Source organism: Pristis pectinata, chromosome 24 (genome assembly GCF_009764475.1).
Source record: "Pristis pectinata isolate sPriPec2 chromosome 24, sPriPec2.1.pri, whole genome shotgun sequence".
In the NCBI taxonomy this organism is placed as follows: domain Eukaryota; kingdom Metazoa; phylum Chordata; class Chondrichthyes; order Rhinopristiformes; family Pristidae; genus Pristis; species Pristis pectinata.
Window position 1 is genome coordinate 10,395,185 of NC_067428.1, and position 19,801 is coordinate 10,414,985.

A 19,801-nucleotide genomic window follows, 5' to 3' on the forward strand; every position below is an offset into this window, starting at 1 on the left:
CTGGCTGTGGCCCTTGCACTTTATTTGTCTACCTGCACTGCACTTTCTCTGTGGCTGGAACAATATATTCTGCATTCTGTTTTCTTTTTACTACCTCAATGTATTTATGAAAGGCATGATCTGTTTGGATGGCATGCAAACAAAGTTTTTCACTGTACCTTGGTACACGTGACAATAAACCTATACCAATAACATAGTCTCATAACACCAGCCAGCACATCTCTGAAACCCTTATCCATGCCTTTGTTAATCTACACTTGACTATTCCAGCACACTTCTGATTGACTTCCTACCTTCCACCTTAAACTGTATCTCATCCAAAACTGCTGCTTGTACCCTAACTCCTTCTAGGTCCCGTACACCCATCACCCATGGCCCCACACTTGTTGATCTCTTGATTAAATATCACCTCAGATTTAAAATTCTCACTGTCATTTTCAAATAATTGTCTTCAACGTCTGAAAGCCTGGCCATCACTGGTTGCTTATGCAATGACTTCACAAATAGCAACAATGCATTCAGCTGCCAAGGCTCTCAGCTTTGGATTTTCCTGCTGAAACTAATTTATCTCTCTATCTCATTTTCCTCCTTTTAGACCCTTCTTAAAACTGATCTTTCTGACCAACCATTTGGTCATCTGCCCTAATAATCCCTTTATGTTGCTATTGTTGAATACTGATTGATAATTCTTCTGTAAAATCACTTTGGGATGTTTCACTGCAGTAAAAATGCTGTTGATGTTCAAAGAAGGTCTGTATGGCACAGCACGTTTGACATTGGCCTTTGATTTCTGGGACACAGCTCAAACCAAAATAAAACTCTTTTTTCTGCCATATACTTCAAAGGGGCAATATGAAATGAGTCTGGATACTTTTAATAAAGAACCAGCATTTGAGAGAAGAAAGTAAGGCAAGAACAGAAGACTTTACAGAGACTCATTGAAGACTCGCTTGAAGTCTCACTTGAAGCAGTATAATATTATCACTAAGGTTGAGAGAACCTGGCCCGAGAGACAGGAGAGCTAGTCTGAAAGGATTTTTGCTGCAACATAGGAAGAGGGGAGGCGAGATGGAAGAATCGCCTGCATAAAAGGAATCAGAATTTCCTATCAAAATGGTTATGTGAGGCTTGTAGCATTTGTCACATAGTAGCCTGCATTGTCATCAGCATGCATCCACCATGAACTCTGTTGTCATGGTTATCTGCCAGCATGAAGGATAAAATACCGGTCTTGATTCAGTTCCTTATAGGAATGTACAACAGGACACCGGCACTAGAGTGAGAATTCTACTCAGAGAGGTCACAGCGCAGATGAGGTTCAAGCTGAAGCATGTTGCTAGAGCTGGATGAAGGGAGCTTTACCTTACACCTAACTCAGTTATGAGTTACCTGGCCACTGGCTGATGCTGACACCAAAGTGATAAGGATGCAAAAAGTGTATAAATATCTTTCATCTAACTAGGCAGAAATTCACATAACAAGTATTTAAAGCAAAATAAACCAACTTTCCAGCTCTGCTTGCTTATAGCCCAGAGTTATAAAGGGCTATAAGCATGTTTTCATTTCCCTGGATGGGATCTTGGTAAAATTCTCTTGACATCATCTTTCCTCAGGCAACACAGATCTAAAGGAGGTTAGTACTTTATAGACAGAGATATTGGCATTTCAGTAAATTAATTACAATTCCAAGATACATTATAGATGGAAAATTTCAGAGTATGAAAGGAATTAACAGCACTGACAAAGGTATCTTTTGTAACTTTGGTGATGGGTTCAAATCTCAGGAATGAAAAATTTGAAAATTAGGTGCAACAAGGATTGAAAAATTTACATGAAAGAGATATGAAGGATAGTCCACATCAATGCATTTGACAGACAGATGAACTTCTGAAGAGAGACATGATTATGATGTACAAAGGAAAGATGGCTTGGTGGGGTTATATTGTCAAAAAGGGACAGCCATACTAAGTTGAAAATTATTTTCCCTTCCTTTGCATTAAAAAATCTATTTTTAAATTCTACTTTCTTTCCATTGTTATCTCATTATCCCTCAAAAAGTGAGTAATATTCCTGAGTTAAACAGAAAGGTCAAGAGAAATGTCACTTTCCTGGGTCTGCCTTGTTTTTGAAATGTAAGTTCAGCCAATTTACTTTGATACTGCAGCAGTAAAAATGAATCTGATAGCATTTCTCACATTGACAAGTATGAAAAAGAAGATTAAGAGAAAACATTTTCTTTTCTAGTTCAAAAGAATCTTTATAAAATGCAATCAACTGTCTAGTGAGGCAGATGCTTGCATCTTATTTATGACTCTCTGCTCAGTTGACACATTTTTTGAATTATCCTTCATCACCAAAGTCAATCTCCAAATTTGAATGGAATCACCAAGAACATTTTTTAAAAAGAATCAAGAGAGTAAAATTTTTCTGAACGTAAGTTTCTGATAGGAAGTGCATATCAGGAAACCAGGGCGGTTCTCTTGCTTGGAACATTCATTCAAACAATAAGTCCGAAATATGTTAAAAATGTCCTCTGTTTCAGCTCCAATGAAACAGTCACCATCTACATGCATCAGCGATACATAAACACAGATAGTTAAACAGCTGCAACTCAAGTCTACACTTAAATACCACTTTTAACAAAGCGGATACCCCAAAGTGCATCATCAAACAAAATTTCACATGCGGAGTTTTTGAGACTGATGGCCCAATTCAGAGATTATAAGTGTGCCTAAAAGGCAAGGACGATGGAGCTGAAGTCATGGTCATCAATGTTGAAGCAATCAAATATGGAGATATACAACAGGTCAGAACTAGAGGAAGTATGTGAAGGATTAAAGAGCTGGAGGATGTCACAGAGGTACAGAGGGTTCAGGCCATGGGTGGGTTTGTAAACAAGAGTAAGGATTTTGAAACTGAGGTATTGTTTTATACATAAGCAGCAAAACCTAGGGGTCAGTGAGCACTGGGTGATAGTTCACGTTAGAATGCAATAGTGTTTAGAGTGAGCTCTTTATTGAGGGTTGGGGATGGGATAAAAGACTACAGGTAATTAAGACCACAGATGAAGACTTTAGCAGCAGGAAACTACAACATGAGAAGGCAATACTTCTGAAATAGAGATTAGCTGTGTAGATGATTGTTAAGTGCTTCCAAATTCTTCTTGAGGTTGAATACTACAGCAAGATTACAATGAGCCCAGTTCAGTCTCAGATAATGACCTTGCAATTATTGTCTAAGGAACAGAAACTGTGATAGAGAGCAAGGACAAAGGCTTGCTTCTCGCAAACATTCAGGCAGAAGAGATTTCTGCTACTCTAGTATAGGCAGAGTGACCAATCAGAAACAGAGGAGATCTGGAATGTTAGCTCGAAATACAGGACATAAATCAGATAATGGATTATAAAGCAAGTGTAACTTAAATACAAGAAGAATGTTTGCCTTGAAAGATAGCAACTGTTTGAAATAATCTGCCAGAGAGTGTAATAGAATTAAAGTTTCTGAGTGAGAAGGAGTGAAATGCAGTTGATTGCTTTCTCCTAGAATTTTCTGGTGTTCTTAGAGTGGCATAGAACTGGTCATGGGGATTTGACTTTAACTGATCTTTCTTTAACCCCCAAATTCAATACAAATTGGGAAGACAAAATACCCCACAGGTATTTTAAATGGGGTTATCCATATGACGGTAACTATAATACCATCAAGAACTGTGAAACCAAGCTCTGTCGGCTTCTAACCATTGGAACTTGATTACCTCATTTCTCTTGTCACTGGTAATCGCTGTTGTGTTGCCTGTCCTTTCACTGAGTTTTCTCACACTAAAAATAGCCATTTTAAAATACTGACTCATGAATCAAAAACTTGTGCCTAGATGGAAATTACAAGTCAATTTGTATGTTTTAAGTTTAAAAACTAGCTATGCAAAATCAAGTTCAGCAACATCAGCATGCAAAATCTATCTGAAATCTCTGATATTAGTTCAGGTCATGAGTTGAACTATTTACATTAAATAGGTGAGTTTGAGATTTATGCTAATACTGCAAAGCATAAGTCACCCCACAGTAGTGTTGGCTCCCTGAAGGCTTCACTGAAGAAGTCTGCCCAGTATGGACTGAGCCTATAAAACACAGGTGCAGAAAATGTTGTAATGTAATGTGAGTTAGCTCCCTCTGCAGATAAAATTCTAAAGATGTCCTACCTAATCCCAAGAGATGAAATGGCGAGCAATGAAACTCATTACACTGAAGGGATCTGAGAAGTGCAAGTTCAGGAAGAGCTGGACATCAACCTGGAGAAGACAGAAGGGTGATGTGAATTATTTATTACTCTGTTAAAAATACCACGCTGCCATCACATTTGCTAAGATCTGCAAAGCAGAAAAGAGTAGGATTAGTGTTTGAAGTAAAAGTTAATTAATAGTAGTCGATTCCAAATAAAACCCTCGGTCACCTGATGGCTCAGTAAGTGCAATACATGGTATGTGTGGTTGGACACGATGGTTGAACAAATTCCTCGTCATTTCATCACATGAATTGCTACCTCCAACTACCCTACCCGCTCGTGCTTCATCATCTGGCCCTCCAACACATCCATCCTCATCGCACACCATCTTCTCAGCCAATTGAAAAAAAAACACGAAGTTCCATGATACTTGACAGTAACCCAGTCTTTTCCCCGTCTCCAATACTTATGTCACTACTGAGTAGAAGTCATAGAGTCATACTGTGCAGAAACAGGCCCTTCAGCCCAACTGGTCCATGCCAACTAAGGTGCAGATTCCAAGCTGGTCCCATTTGCCAGCATTTGGACCACAACCTTCTATCCTTTCCTATCCATGGACATGTCCAACTGTCTTTTAAAAGTTGTTATTATACCTGCCTCAACTACTTCCTCTGGCAGCCCATTCCATATACGTACCACCCTCTGTGTAAAAAAAAAGTTGCCCTCAAGTTCCTATTAAATCTTTCCCCTTTCACCTTAAACCTATGCCCTCTAGTTCTTGATTCCCCAACCCTAGGAAAAAGACTGAGTGTATTCACCCTATCTATGCCCCTCATGATTTTTTCTAAGATCACCTCTCAGTCTCCTATGCTCCAAGGAAAAAAGTCCTAGCCTGTCCAACCTCTCTCCTTATAACTTAGTCACTCAAGTCCTGGCAACGTCCTTGTAAATCTTTTCTGCACTATTTCTTGTGTTGAAAGAAAATGAAACTGCATATGCATGTTTCTTAAATACCCCAATATTTCTTTATTTTAGGGTTACTCACAGTAACGTACCCAAGGTTAACCATCAATTTCTGGTGACATTAGCTGTTCCAGAATGTCAAAACTAACCCTGGAAAGTTGGCAGGCCTCACAGTGTGGTACCTAATTTACAGACAGAAGTCTCCGGGTTTGATTCCCGACAGCAGCTGATCTTACTTGCAGCAACCACTGGGGTGATACAATTGTCCCCTGTGACCTGCCTCCATATTGGGCAAATGTCAACCAGGCTCCCTGTTCCTGAACCTTTTCACCCAGAGGGTGATTGGAGTTTGGAATACACTGCCTGAGAATGTGGTGGAGGTAGATGCTCTCACAACATTTAGAACGTATTGGGATGAACATTTGAATCACCAAGGCATAGAAGGCTATGGGAACAAGTGCTAGTAAATGGGATGCAGAAAGATGGGTACTTGATCAGTATGTAAATGGTTAACCAGAGGGCCTCTTTCGGTGCCGTATGACACTATGATTCCATGATGTGTTCCTTGCTGGAGTTGGGATGGCTGGGAATAGTGAAGGGGTGGGTTCAGCCTTGGCTTAGTTTACTACCATCAAAATGATACCAAGACCAGCCTGTCAGTTTCAGAACGGTTTCAGTTTTATAAGGAAGAATTAACCATGCAAATTAATGAGAACCATTTCGACACTGAGATCTGAAGGAGGGGTAGGAACACATAACAAAATGAAGGGGAAACTCAGGGCATCAAGTAGCAGTATTGAGGAAACAAAATGCAGTAGCTTGTGTGACTGACCATCATATGTGGCTTTTGATGCAGGAAGTGAGTCACCTTCATCTGCCTCCACACCGTCACAGTTTCTGTGCAGAGCCAGCACTAACTACCAATCTCATATGTGTCTTGCACCAATTGAAGCCAGGTTGCTTTACATAGACCCAGCCCGCTCCTTAAAGGTACAATGTGGCTGCTTTGATCTGGAGCCCAGTCTGACCTGGAGGAGATTAAAGTGTGGAACAACACAGGGTTGTATTCCCAGATTTTCTGATCTGTACCGGAGGGATTTGATGCAAGGTACTGAGGGAAGAGGAATGCGTTCTATCTGTAGGGTATCAGAAGGCTCTCTTGACAAACCCCCACTAAGGCAGTGGACCAGACAGCCATGACATCAGTGCCGTGAATCAAGCACTGAGGATCTGATGCAGAGCTTCAAAAGTACAATGACCACACATGCATGGGAGGTCAGTGAGCCAGAGAACACCTCTTTAAATCCCACAACACATCAACTACACCACTAGTCCCAGGTACTGCACAACACACTCATCATTCACCATCAACGAGACTGATTGATTAGGTTTCATAACTATTATTCACAGAATCACTTCACCTACACAGACACTGCTGTGAACTTCAGCCACATCTCGCAGCCTACAGACACTGCCAACCACCCGACAATGAAAGGCACATCATTCAAACACCTCGTGTGACAATCACTGATTCATTTCCCTCTCTGGTGCAGGTTAAGGTGATGCATAATCATAGGAAGTTGGAGTCAATCAGGAGCACAAGATGCATCTGCTTGTCACACCTGCTGTGGGAGACATTGATCAGGATACACCAAGCCCACAGTCTTCTATTTACTGTCCTGAGCCTTTCCTTCATCTGGTTGTGTGCTTCTAGCCCTCCTTGGGACCTCACTGTTGAAATCATTGCCCCATATGCCATTAGTGTTAATTTGTTTGGTTAATCCTTTATCATGAAACTGACAGCATCCTTAAACTAACAGGATGGCCTTTGGTATCATTTTGATTCGAGTAAACGAGGCTCAAGGCTGAACCCATTTGTTCACCACTCCCACCCCACCATCCCAACTTCAGTAGGGAAGAGCGATCATCAGTATCCTCCTTCCCACACCTACAGTCCCTCCATCCCTTAATCTCATCCTCTCATCCCAGATAGTGCAAGCATGCACTCTTACTTTTACCAACCATCCCCACAACTCCACTCTGACTCCCACCACCTTCTTCCAGAACCCAACCCTCAGCTTTTCTCCTTTGTGACTTCTGAGATCTGTAACTGGACTTGGCAGTGGTCGGGGAGCCGATGAACAGTGGTGATGAATAGACACCACCATTCCATTTCCCACTTCCAGCCATCATCTCAGATACCGACACTGTGCTTCGAATTTATCCAAGAGGTGGTGTCGGCACTTGCTGAGCTATTGAGCTCGACTGGCCAGCAGCCAGGCCAGGAGACAATGTCCACTCCTTGGAGGACAAGGTTGCATAGGATTTTGGCTGTAGAGAGCTTAAGTGAGAACTCTGTAAGAGCAACCTGCGTGGTAGCTACACACAATGAAATGTTTGGTGCTTTGACCATCCTACCAGAAGTCACCATGGACTGTCAAGGATCATGGCAGAGGTAGGTGGTGATCAGGACAACTGGAATAACAACAGAGGAGTAGTAGGGCCTGGGACTGTGGGTGAATGGAGAACTCGGGTTGCATTCAGTAGTGCTGAAGTTAGACGAGTTGTTCACATTTACGCTTATCAGAGGGAGCTGCTTGTTGCCTCCTCCTTCCTGCTCTGCAGCTGCTCACCAACAAGGTGGGAAAAGGCTACGGCTTCACAAGAATGAACCTGTGCAGTGAGCAGCAGAGCACCATGAACCCTGGCACCCATTCTGTCAAATGTTCCAGGGCTCCTTCAGGGAGGGTCAAACAGCAGCTATATTGTCACAGCAAGTCCTCTGCTCGATGATATGTTGCATGGTAACTCCTATGCAGTGGTGTATAGGAGTGTGCAATGGTGCCATGGAGCATCTCAATATTGTCCTTTATAGTGTGTCTGTGGTGAATCCAATGCAGATGTTACAATGCACTGCCACACATTGATAGTACTACTGCTGGCAGAATACCTGGGACTGAGTTGTGTCATTCACTTCCCATGGTCAAACACTGTCAAGATAGTAAAATCCCTTGGTGCCACAGTGGCACAGCTGCTGTCTCACCAATCCAGTGACCCAGGTCCCATCCTGATCACCAGTGCTGTCTGTATAGAGTTTGTGCTTTCTCCCTGTGGCCACATGGATTTCCTCCGGGTGTTCCAGTTTCCCCCCACATCCCAAACACATGTGGGCTGGAAGATTATATGGCCATTGTAAATTGCTCTTGGTGAAAGGTGAGTGGTAGAATCTGGGGGGAGTTGATGTGAATGTGGGGAGAATATATTACAGGAAAAATTAGTGGGGGGAGCAGGAATGCTTTGTGAGTCATGTAAACCCAAAATGGTCTCCTTCTCTGTTGTAAAGAAATGTGGAAATCTGAAAGCTGGCAACTGGCATCAGCAGAGCACTGTACACCAGTACTGGCACCGTGCCTGAAGTGCCACTCATTCCTGCTGTCCCCTGACGAACTGGAATAAAATGCAGTCAGCTCTTTGAAATGGAGGGTGCAGTAGTGCATGGCAACTGCAGGATACCACGGACGCAGCTCCATAGGACCCGAAGATATAACAGTTCATGGACACCTCTTCTGATTGACAGCCACTGGCAGTGCAGTCCTCACCCTGATCTAAGCTTGCAGGTGTGTCCGGTTTCCGCAGGGACTTTCAAGAGTATGCTCTTATTGAGGAATCACTTAACCATTTGTTGCTAAGATTCCAATCATATACAGCTCTCTGGATACACTGGGCGGAGATGGCCACTTGATGAAAGCTCTCTTTCCCCTTTTCAAACCCCTCTATTCCTTCCAGTAGCTTGCGTTGCTCTCTGTTCCCTTTGCTCCTGTCCAGTCATGTAGTATTCCAAGGGAAATATCCACTTAAGCATTTGTGTCGTACCTTATAAGCAGGGGAAAAACTCCTTCAGCACCTGCCACACCACTTAGCGATTCTCATTCTAGAAACGGCAAACACTTGTACGATTGTAGCAACCATCAGCTGAAATGAATCAATGACCACCTTTAGTGTAATCTTGTTGGTGAACATGTGTTGAGCAGTGCGAGGTGAAGAGAGGATGTTAACTCAAGCATTGTGCTCTATAATTGCAACACCAGCATCAAGTCACTTGTGCACAATTTGGCTGCCCTGCAAACATCTGGCAGATGTTAGTAGCACGTACCCTGACACTCCCTTAACATGGCATGCATTTATGGGATACCATCTTCAATCTCATTCAATTGTCTAGGCTCCAATAAATTATGTGGCAAGGGGCAAAATTTTTTAGTTGCTTAGTTAGCCATCAGCAGTGCATGTTAGTGGCCCTATTACACTTAAACCTCTCGTGACAAAGGTGATATTTCAGTCAAAACAGATAGCTTTCAAAGCAGGAAACAACGTTCAACACACATCGGTTCCTTTCGGAGAGGGGAAGTTAAATATTTAAATATTATGTATTTTAATACAGCAGAGAAGTGACAAAGCTACAAGGAATCTACAGGGAACCTTGTAGTCAGCACTCATTTTGTCTGATGTCTCACTGCTGGTAGGAGCTCCTTCACTGACTGAGAATCGGAGTTGTTGAACTGGCACCAGCTGACAGAATGAACTGATGAGAAGGCTCCTTGGGAATCGCAGCTTCAGTATAGACATCAATCTTGCTGTGCAGGCTGATTGCACTGTTGTGCGAGGTGATGGACAGGACATCTGCTTACCTTTCAGCTCTTAAAGTGCAATGACCTTACCACTTGCCTGTATTTCAATTTGAAGCATTTTCCCAGAGTACCTCCTGTGTTTTTCCTTTGAAACTTAATCAGCTTTGCTTGTACATAATAAGGATGCTGAGGACCAGTTTAGAAACGGTACACCCAAATGTTTGACTGGAATCCCAAGGAGAAACAACTAACACCACGTTACATTACCAAGCATCTCCCTAATGGTGACATTATACACCTGCATCTTACCTCAGTCCTTGAATCTGAGTCAAGAAGATTGGGGGGGGGGGGGGGCGCGGGCGCGAGGGTGTTTTAACTCCTTTCTGAGGCACCGTCTCAGAATAAAGGGACATCCCTTTAAGACTGAGATGAGGAGGAATTTCTTCAGCCAGAGGGTGGTGAATCTGTGGAATTCGTTGCGACAGAGAGCTGTGGAGGCCAAGTCATTGGGTGTATTTAAGGCAGAGATTGATAGGTTCTTGATTGGCAAGGGGGTCAAGGGTTACGGGGAGAAGGTGGGAGAATGGGGTTGAAAAACAAGATCAGCCATGATCGAATGGCAGCGCAGACCTGATGGGCCAAATGGCCTAATTCTGCTCCTTTATCTTATGGTCTTTCCAAGAGCACAGGATCAAGCCTGACAACTGAGTGCAGTGCTGAGCAATACGCCTTTGAATGAGACATTGAGCCAGAGCCACGCCTACTCTCAAAGACCAAAGGGCACTATTTCATAGAGGTGCACTTGAATTCTCCCCAGCTCACTCACCATGGTCCTGCCAATGACTTCACTCCATCCACACAATGTACTCTCACCAGGAATCACACTCCAAGCCAGCAGTACTGGAATTTCTAGCTGCAGCAAGTTATGCAGTAATCGGCAGGAGAGGAGGCTCCACCATTGGACTCCACTCTGCTGGACACCAGAAAACTGGGCAGCATTGCTCCTGCTGATAACCACCCAGTGACTTGTGCTGGGATAGGCATCAAAAAGCTGTTCAGGTGGACTGCAGGAGGGGAAGGCGAGTTGCAGCTGAGTTCAGATTCCAATATATGTGTGCACATACAGAAATCATCGACAGCGCACAGTAATAAATATGCAAGACCCTGGTTGCATTCATTATTCAGTCCAGAAACCCTGAGCTCAAAAATGCAGTCATCCTCACTCTCACTGAGATCACCTAATAGGAGCACTGACTGGGGATTGAACTTGAAACCTTCCGGTATTGCTTGGCTTGTTTCTTCACTAAGCAGTGCACTTACCAGTTGGGAATCTTGCAATGCCATTTATGATTAGTCTTAAAGGAACCTGAGGCAATCAATAATTAATTCTGCATTTCCTCAACTTCTGATGGACCAGAATGTAATTATGTTCTGAATATACTGGAATAAGCACTGATGACAGCAGCTAACTAGACAACAGGGTTTTTGTGAAGCATCACTAAACATGACAAGGATCGAATTTTACAGATTAATGCAGTATGGATGCTTTTTATTCTTTAGTAAAGGATGGATAGTGGCTGTTTTAGCCAACATAAAGGCGGTACCCATTAAATACTGATTCTTTAAATTGAACAGAGAGACACACTATCTTGGAGCCCATTAGATTCAGCTCGCATTAGATGGTTCACGGGTTGTTCTTTGAAAGCAGTTTTGCAGCCAATCTTCTCGGCTGGTCAACTCTGAATCACCTTCTGCGTTGCCAATGATCAAGGCTCCTAGCGACTGCCCGAGTGGAACGGGACTGGTCCTGACCAGAGAAACTGAGCAGGAAGACAGCTCAGACCTGCTACGTTTCTGACAGCTTCGAAAACATCCAAAGCATCAAGTAAGATTCTTGCTAATTTATAGCTCACACACTTAAAACATTTTAGGAGGAGGAGTACCATGAACAAACAGCATTCACACAAAAGCTTCTTTCTCCTTGTATCATTGCAATTAGTATATTTGCCCTCCAATTTCACATCACTTCTCCTAAACAGCACTGATGCATTGAGTAGAAGCAACAACAATGCATATTTATATAGTGCCTTCAATGTAATAGAACAGCCAAGGTATTTCATGGTGTATTGTCAAACAATACTTGTCAACAAGCCATGCAGGAGATATGAGGGCAGGTGTCCAAATGCTTAGTCAAAGATGCAGATGTCAAGGAAGGTGTTGAAGGAGGAAAGGGAGACAGAGAGGGTTGGGGAGGGAAACTCAGAGCGTAAGCCCTCAACAGCTGGTCTGCTTCATTTTCTCTGGTTTACTTGAGACGCTGATTGTTACGGGCGATTGACCGGGCTGATCATTATGGCCATTGTTAATCCTGAGCTCTGGCAACATACACAGGCCGATACTTTCCAGCACATCCCTGGACAGTAGTCAAGTCCAGCAAAGACTTCACCAAATGTCATAGAGTGTTACAGCATGGAAACAGATCTTTGGCCCACCAAGTGCTGACCATTAACTACCCAATAACACTCATCCTCTATTAATCCCATTTTCTATTTTCTCCATATTCCCATCAAACTTTCCCCCAGGAAATAGGGTCAATTTACAGTGGTCAGTTAACCCACTAACCCGCACACGTTTTTGGGATGTGGGAGGAAACCGGAGCTGTCTTAAACTTATACTGTCCATCTCTTAAACTTCATCCAGATTTTGTGCTACAAAAGTCTCAATCCATCTAATTCTAGCCTCCAGTACATATACACAACTCCTTTCACCCATCACTGGCTACTGTGCCTTCAAATGGCAAGTCCAACACTTCAGAGATCCCCTCAAACCCCTTTACGGCCACCCTTAAAACTCATCTCCAAGACCAAGTATTTGGTCATCTCTATAAGGATGACTAATAAAGAATAGTAAACATTAATTATACAGAAGTACTAGATTAGAGACAAAGTCACAGTTATAGAACCTAGAACAGTACAGCACAGGAACAGGCCCTTCTTTGGCCCACGATGTCGTGCCGAACTAATCATAGTATTTAAACGCCTAACTAAACTAGTCCCTTCTGCCTACATGTCCATATCCCTCCATTCTCTGCATATCCATGTGCCTAACTAAGAGCCTCTTTAAACGCCTCCATTGTATCTGCCTCCACCACCACCCCAGGCAGTGCATTCCATGCACCCAGCACTCTCTGTGTAAAAAACTTGCACTGCACATCTCCTTTGAAATTACCCCCTTTAATGCATGCCCTCTATTATTAGACATTTCAACGCTGAGAAAAAGAAATTGGCTGCCTACTCTATCGATGCCTCTCAATCTTATAAACTTCTGTCAGGTCTCTCCTCAGCCTCTGCCACTCCAGAGAAAACAACCCAAGTTTTTCCAGCCTCTCCTCATAGCACATGCCCTCTAATCCAGGCAGCATCCTGGTAGATCTTTTCTGCTTCCTCTCCAAAGCCTCCACATCCTTCCTGTAATGGGGCGACCAGAATTGCATGTGATATTCCACATTCAGCTTCCTGACTCTCATTCTCAGTGACCCGACAAATGAAGATGCTACTCTGCACAACCAGGCTGCCCTGCACAGGTCTGGTGGAACCCTTCTTGATTAGTAAGGGCATCAAAGGTTATGAGGAGAAGACAGGAGAATGGGATTGGAAAGGAAAAATATATCAGCCATGATCGAATGGCGGAGCAGACTTGATGGGATGAATGGCCTGATTCTGCTCCTGTTTTATGGATCCCTCTATGTTATGGGCTCAGATCAGGTGAGGTGTATATTCTGATAACAATGTTTTGCCATGTCCAGGAGGAGAAGTAGCAAGAGTGGAGGTGCAAGAAACACAAGACATGATCAAAGATTCTGTCGACTACAGTGCAGAGAAAACCATAGTTCAGGAAGCAGGAAGACATTTCAGAGGGACCTATGCGGAACGTCTTAGCATTGGATCAAATGCACCAGGGACAGAGGAGTTGAGAGAATGGAATGGAATCCTTACACAAGGCAGGGTGGGATGAAGTATAATCAGGACAGTTGTAGACTTGTAGTCAATGCTGATGGTTAATCTATCCCCTGAGATGGAGACGGAGAGATCCAGAAAGGAAGGGGAAGAGTCAGGAGACACAAGAGATTGTGGTCTAACCAGTGTTTGTGAAGTTGCAACATAGTGTCCCAACTTTAATATTCTATGCCTCCACCGATGAAGGCAAGCATGCTATATGCCTTCTTTACCATCCTATCTAACAACGTTGCCACTTTCATGGAACTATAGACTTGTACCCCAAGATCCCTTTGTTCATCAATAATCCTTTGCACCCTACCAATTACTGTATATGTTCTACCCCTATTTGACTTCATAAAATGCATCAGTTTGCACTTGTCAGGATGAAATTCCATCTGTCAATAATCTGTCCAACTTTCCATCCAATCTATATCCTCTATAGCTTTTGACAATTTTCCACAATATCTACACCACCACCAATATCTGTGTCACCTGCAAACTTATCAATCATACCTCCAAGATTCACATCCAAGTTGTTAATATCACAAACAACAAGGATGCCAGCACCAATCCATGTAGTGCACCACTGGTCATAGACTTCCAATCAGAAAAGCAAACTCTTATCACCAAATTAATTTTGGATACTACTACCCAGCTCATCTTGGAAAGCATGCACCTTAACCTGCTGGACCAGACTACCATGCAGGACCTTGTCAAATGCCTTTCTAGAGTCCATTGTTACAAGGTCTACAGCCCTGCCTTCATCAGTCTAGTTAGTTACTGAATCTCTTGCAAATTGTTTCTAGTTGATTGGCTGATTAACAGCAGTGAATAAAAGGAAGGTCGGTATAACGGAGTGGCCATTATGGGAGCATATGTGAAGAATAGGAGGATGACTAGAATGAGGGTAGGACCAATCAGGGATAAGAAGAAACATGTGCCTGGAGTTGGAAGAGGTAGGGGAGGTCCTTAATTAATACTTTCCTTCAGGATTCACCTTGATGTTTGTGAGGGTGGCACACAATAGGCTGATATGCTAAGGTATGTCAACGTGAGGAAAGAGGATGTGCTGGAACTTCTGAAAAACATTAGGATAGATAAGTCACGGGGCCAGACGGTATGTATGGGAAGTGAGGGAAGAGATTGCTGCGCCTTTGGCAATGATCTTTGTGTCCTCACTGGCCACATGAGTAGTGCCAGATGATTGGAGGGTGGCAAATGTTGTTCCTTTATCAAAGAAAGGGAATAGGGATAACTCAGGGAATTACAGACCAGCGAGTCTTACTTCAGTGGTGGGCAAATTACTGGAGAAGATTCTTAGGGACAGGACTTATGGACATTTGGAGAAGCATAGGCTGATTAGGGACAGTCAGCATGGCTTTGTGAGGGGCAGGTCGTGCCTCATGAGCCTGATTGAATTCTTTGAGGATGTGACAAAGCACATTGATGAAGGTAGAGCAATGCATGTGGTGTACATGGATTTTAGTAAGGCATTTGATAAGCTTCCTCATTCAGAAAGTCAGGAGACATGGGATCCAGGGAAACTTGGCTGTGTGGATTCAGAATTGGCTCGCCCAGAGAAGACAGAGGGTGGGTGTAGATGGAATGTATTCTGACTGGAAGTCGGTGACCAGTGGTGTTCCGCAGGGATCTGCTTTGGGACCCCTGCCTTTTGTGATTTTTATAAATGACTTGGATGAGGATGTGGAAGGGTGGGTTTGCAGATGACACAAAAGTTGGTGGTGTTGTGGATAGTGTAGAAGGTTGCTGTAGGTTACAACAGGACATTGATAGGATGCAGACCTGGGCTGAGAAGTGGCAGATGGAGTTCAATCGGGAAAAGTGTGAAGTGATAAACTTTGGAAGGTCGAATTTGAAGGCAGAATACAAGGTTAATGGCAGGACTCTTCGCAGTGTGGAGGAACAGAGGGATCTTGGGGTCCATGTCCATAGATCCCTCCTGGCTGCCATGCAGGTCAATAGGGTTGTTAAGAAGGTGTATGGTGTTTTGGCCTTCATTAGTCAGCGTATTGAGTTCAAGAGCCAGGAGGTAATGTTGCAGCTCTATAGAACTCTGGTTAGACCACACTTGGAGTATTGTGTTCAGTTCTGGTTACCTCATTATAGGAGGAATGTGGAAGCTTTAGAGAGGATATAGAGTAGATTTACCAGGATGCTGCCTGGATTGGAGAGTATGTCTTATGAGGATAGGTGGAGTGAGCTAGGGCTTTTCTCTTTGGAGCGAAGGAGGATGAGAGGTAACTTAACAGAGGTGCACAAGATGATGAGAGGCATAGATTGAGTGGATAGTCAGAGACTTTTTCCCAATGTGACAATGGCTAACACGAGGGGGACATAATTTTAAGCTGGGGCGGATGTCAGAGTTAAGTTTTTTTTTACACAGAGTGGTGGATGCGTGGAATGCCGGCAGAGGTGGTGGAGGCAGATACATTAGGAACATTTAAGAGACTCTCATCTAGGCACATGAATGAAAGAGAAATGGAGGGCTATGTGGGAGGGAAGGGTTAGATAGATCTTAGAGCAGTATAAGATGTCGGCACAACATCGTGGGCTGAAGGGCCTGCACTATGCTGTAATATTCTATGTTCTAACGTTGTGGTAGAATATATCCTCTAGAATAAAGTCAAGGGCATCTGAGCCAAAGATTGAGTCTTGGTTGCAGGAACCTTCAGTATGCTCGGATGCTGACTGTTTCAGTTCTTCTCTGTGGCTCTTGGTTGTGGGGGGGGCGGGGGGGGGTGGGAAAGAGGAGCAGGGGGGTGGAGGGAGGTTCTTGGGTGTTTGGACCATAGATGGCCCTTAATGTGGTTGTCAGTTAGTTCTAATTCAATAGATTGAGGATGAGAATGACTAGTCATGTAAAGCCAGTTTCAGGTTTGACATTGAGAGCTTGTGCTTTTCCCATGTAGATTTGGCAACTGGCAGCCATTTGGTGTAGAGTTCGGCGATTTATTAAATTCCTTCATGGAAGAGCTGGACTTGTTTCTGGTTGGGGAGAATACCGCCATTTACAAAAGTACTTCATAGTATTCTCCTTGACTGCTTTCAATAACCCAGATGTGCTTTCCCCAAATTGGTTTGGATTTTTTGTTCTGTGCCATTTCCAGAAATTCCTGTGTAATTTGGACAACATACATCCTGCGACACTCAAAATATCACAACTCCGTGTGGAATGGCTGGACAGTCCGGGGGGTGGGGTGGGGGGGGTTCTTTCCCTGGCCAAGACTGCTTAAACTTTTGTTTGTAACTCTAATTTTCCCATCACATTATTCTCACATAATGTGATCCAAAATAGATTAGGGATTAAAACAGGGACCTTGTGTCTCAAGACTCGGCTCCAGAACAAGGCATTAAACACAGCTCAAATGCATTTATCTCTTCCAAAGATATTTTCCCTTTTTGCTTTATTTTAAACACAATTCTGATGTTATTTTGATCATCCAAAAGCATAACCTGGCTGCCTGTGCTGCAATAGACAACAAAACACTCCAGTTTTTCCTGTGGATTCATTCCTGCCATTCTGTTCCACAGCTGAAGACAAGTTGAAGTCTTTTAATAAAACAATAACTCTTTGGTGAATTCTGCACTCATCAAATGTTAGTGCTGGGGAAAAGCAGCAATTCCACTGGCAGCATAAAGCACCATCACATCAGAATCGTAAGCTCCCTCAGCTCCACTCCAACGATCCGTTTCAGCACCAAACTCAGAACAGCAGCACCAACCACACATTGCAGCAGCTTCCTATTTTCCACATCAACTGCACTGCAACCTCCCTGAGGAGGCTGGACAATTTACTGCGAAATTGGGAGGAATTTTGTGATTTAGCTCACAGCTGTAAGGCATTGTGTTGGCATCTTTTGACACTGAAGCTTCATTAAGATTTTGGCATTGGGCAACTGGTGGTTAATAGTATGTCCATGCCTGAAGCCAACCTCAGCTGCAATACTCTTCAGGCATTTCTATGAATGACGGCAGCATTCAACTCTTGAACAATGTACTTCTTATTCAGGAATCCCGTGTCCTTGTTAAACGTGTCACCAGTATTAGGAAATTCCTTGGGGCACCTGTAACCCCCTTTAGCAGAACTTTTGATGGAATTACACTAACAATTCATTGGAATGGGCAAAGACCTGTGGAAATTACTGGCATAGGTTTATTTCACAGTATGAATAGGTGAAAGGAATCTGAATTCTTTAAAGGAATGGAAGATCACGGCTCAACTTGGTACATGAAACGGAGCCACGTAGAGCAATTAAATCAGCACGGATACAGAATCAAGCCTCTCAGCTGTGTTTATGCTGGGGTCATCTGCGGTCCCTGCTGCACAAATGAGCACTGATGCCAGTTTCGACACACTCAATATCAATTTGACTAAATTCAGCAGCAACACAAATCAGACCTGTGACCTTCCTGCTCGGTACGATCCAAGATCTCACTCTGCAGTGCACTTGGGTCCACATGTCGACTTAAAGTGTTGAGGGCAGCGACAACAAGAAAGGGCAAACAGCGAAAAGAAAAAAGCCAACAGCAACACCTCTCATCTGTGGCCCAGGCCCGAGTTCTCGACTCCTACTGGGCCCAAGCTCAAAAAGGCCTGGCTCTTGCTGGGCCCAGACCCAAAGCCCCAGCTCGTGCTGAGCCATGCCCTAAATCTCTGCACCCACTGGACCTAGGACCAAGGCCTCAGCCCCTACAAGACCCAGGCACAAGTTCCTAGCTTCAACAGACTGATATCCTAGTTCCCAAATCCTGTGGGACCAAGATCCAAAGGTCCTGTTCCTGATGGACCCCATGTTGAGTGATTGTATCCACCCTATCACAGAATTGTCTTCTCCCCTCCCTCATTCTCTGGCTCTTATAACTTGGGTCATTGTTTCCAGATGTGATGGAGGTTCACCAGCCTGAAATATCGAGGGTGATGCTGCTCCAGTGTGGGTGGTGCATCTGTGGGGAATCAACACCTGCCCGCCTCTGCTGTTCCATGCACTATTGACCGCTGCATTTGTGCACTGCACTGCAAAAGATGGCAAATGAGCTTGAGGTCAGATGTCAGCATACCTGACCACCTGCTCTGCTACAGTTTCCACAACACACTCCGGATCGGACCCTCAGCACTGTGTCAGGTGTAATGGTCAAACAAGTGCTGGACCCATTTGTTTGTGTTGGCTCAATGACCTTCAGTAAAACAATAATTTTAGCAAAGTTTTGTGCTTATCTTTGTTTACTCCATTGTATATTTATGTTTTAATTATATGACAATAGTGTAATGTGGAAATAACTAAATTTATTTTAATTATTTTACATAATTTATATTTCTTTATTTTTAACAATTTCAATTAAAGAGTAAGAAGGCCATTGACTGCCAAGAGATGCATAGAAATCTACCCTCAAGCTATATCATGTTTGAACTTGGAAAAAATTAGGAGTGGTACTGTTGATCCTTCGCTTAAATTTGAAGACATTTGGAGTCCATTTATTCAATATTTTCATATGATATAGATCCCTTTTCAATAACTTTCCAATTTAGAGGAACGGAGTTGACGACATAATATTGCTCTGTTTCTATTGAGAAATTTCAGTCCAGCCTTTTTTTTGAAATTTTTTTTTTAGTTTGGTTTGATATATTATTTATAATTTTTTTTATTGATTTGGGATTTTTTCTTTTCTTTTATATACACAATAAATCTTTTTCTTTCCTTTCTTTAATATTATATTCACTTACTAAGAAATCATGAGATCTACAGATTTTTTTATACTTTGTTATTCTTTATGATTATTGATGTCATGATTGTTCTCTTGATCTCCTTGTATTACATGTACAAACATCGATGATATTTATTAATCTGTATTAATTTGAAAACTAATAAAAAGATTGAAAAAGAAAAAGAAAGAAATCTTAAGAGTACTACAGCATAGAAACAGGCCCTTCGGCCATCTAGTCCATGCTGACCTTATCTTCTGCCTCATCCCATC

General features: G+C 43.1%; 1 protein-coding gene across 6 annotated transcripts in view; it reads right to left on the minus strand.

The window, feature by feature from the left end:
- Positions 1-19,801, minus strand: part of sema6bb (sema domain, transmembrane domain (TM), and cytoplasmic domain, (semaphorin) 6Bb) — a 426,944-nt gene that overhangs the window by 315,722 nt on the left and 91,421 nt on the right. For 4 of the 6 annotated variants that reach the window (XM_052037845.1, XM_052037847.1, XM_052037843.1 and 1 more), the window contains exon 2: positions 4,199-4,288. The exons of the other annotated variants lie outside the window; for them this stretch is intronic. The gene's annotated coding sequence lies outside the window, so the exon portion shown is untranslated. The remainder of the gene's footprint in view (positions 1-4,198; positions 4,289-19,801) is intronic. 6 annotated transcript variants of the gene reach the window in all.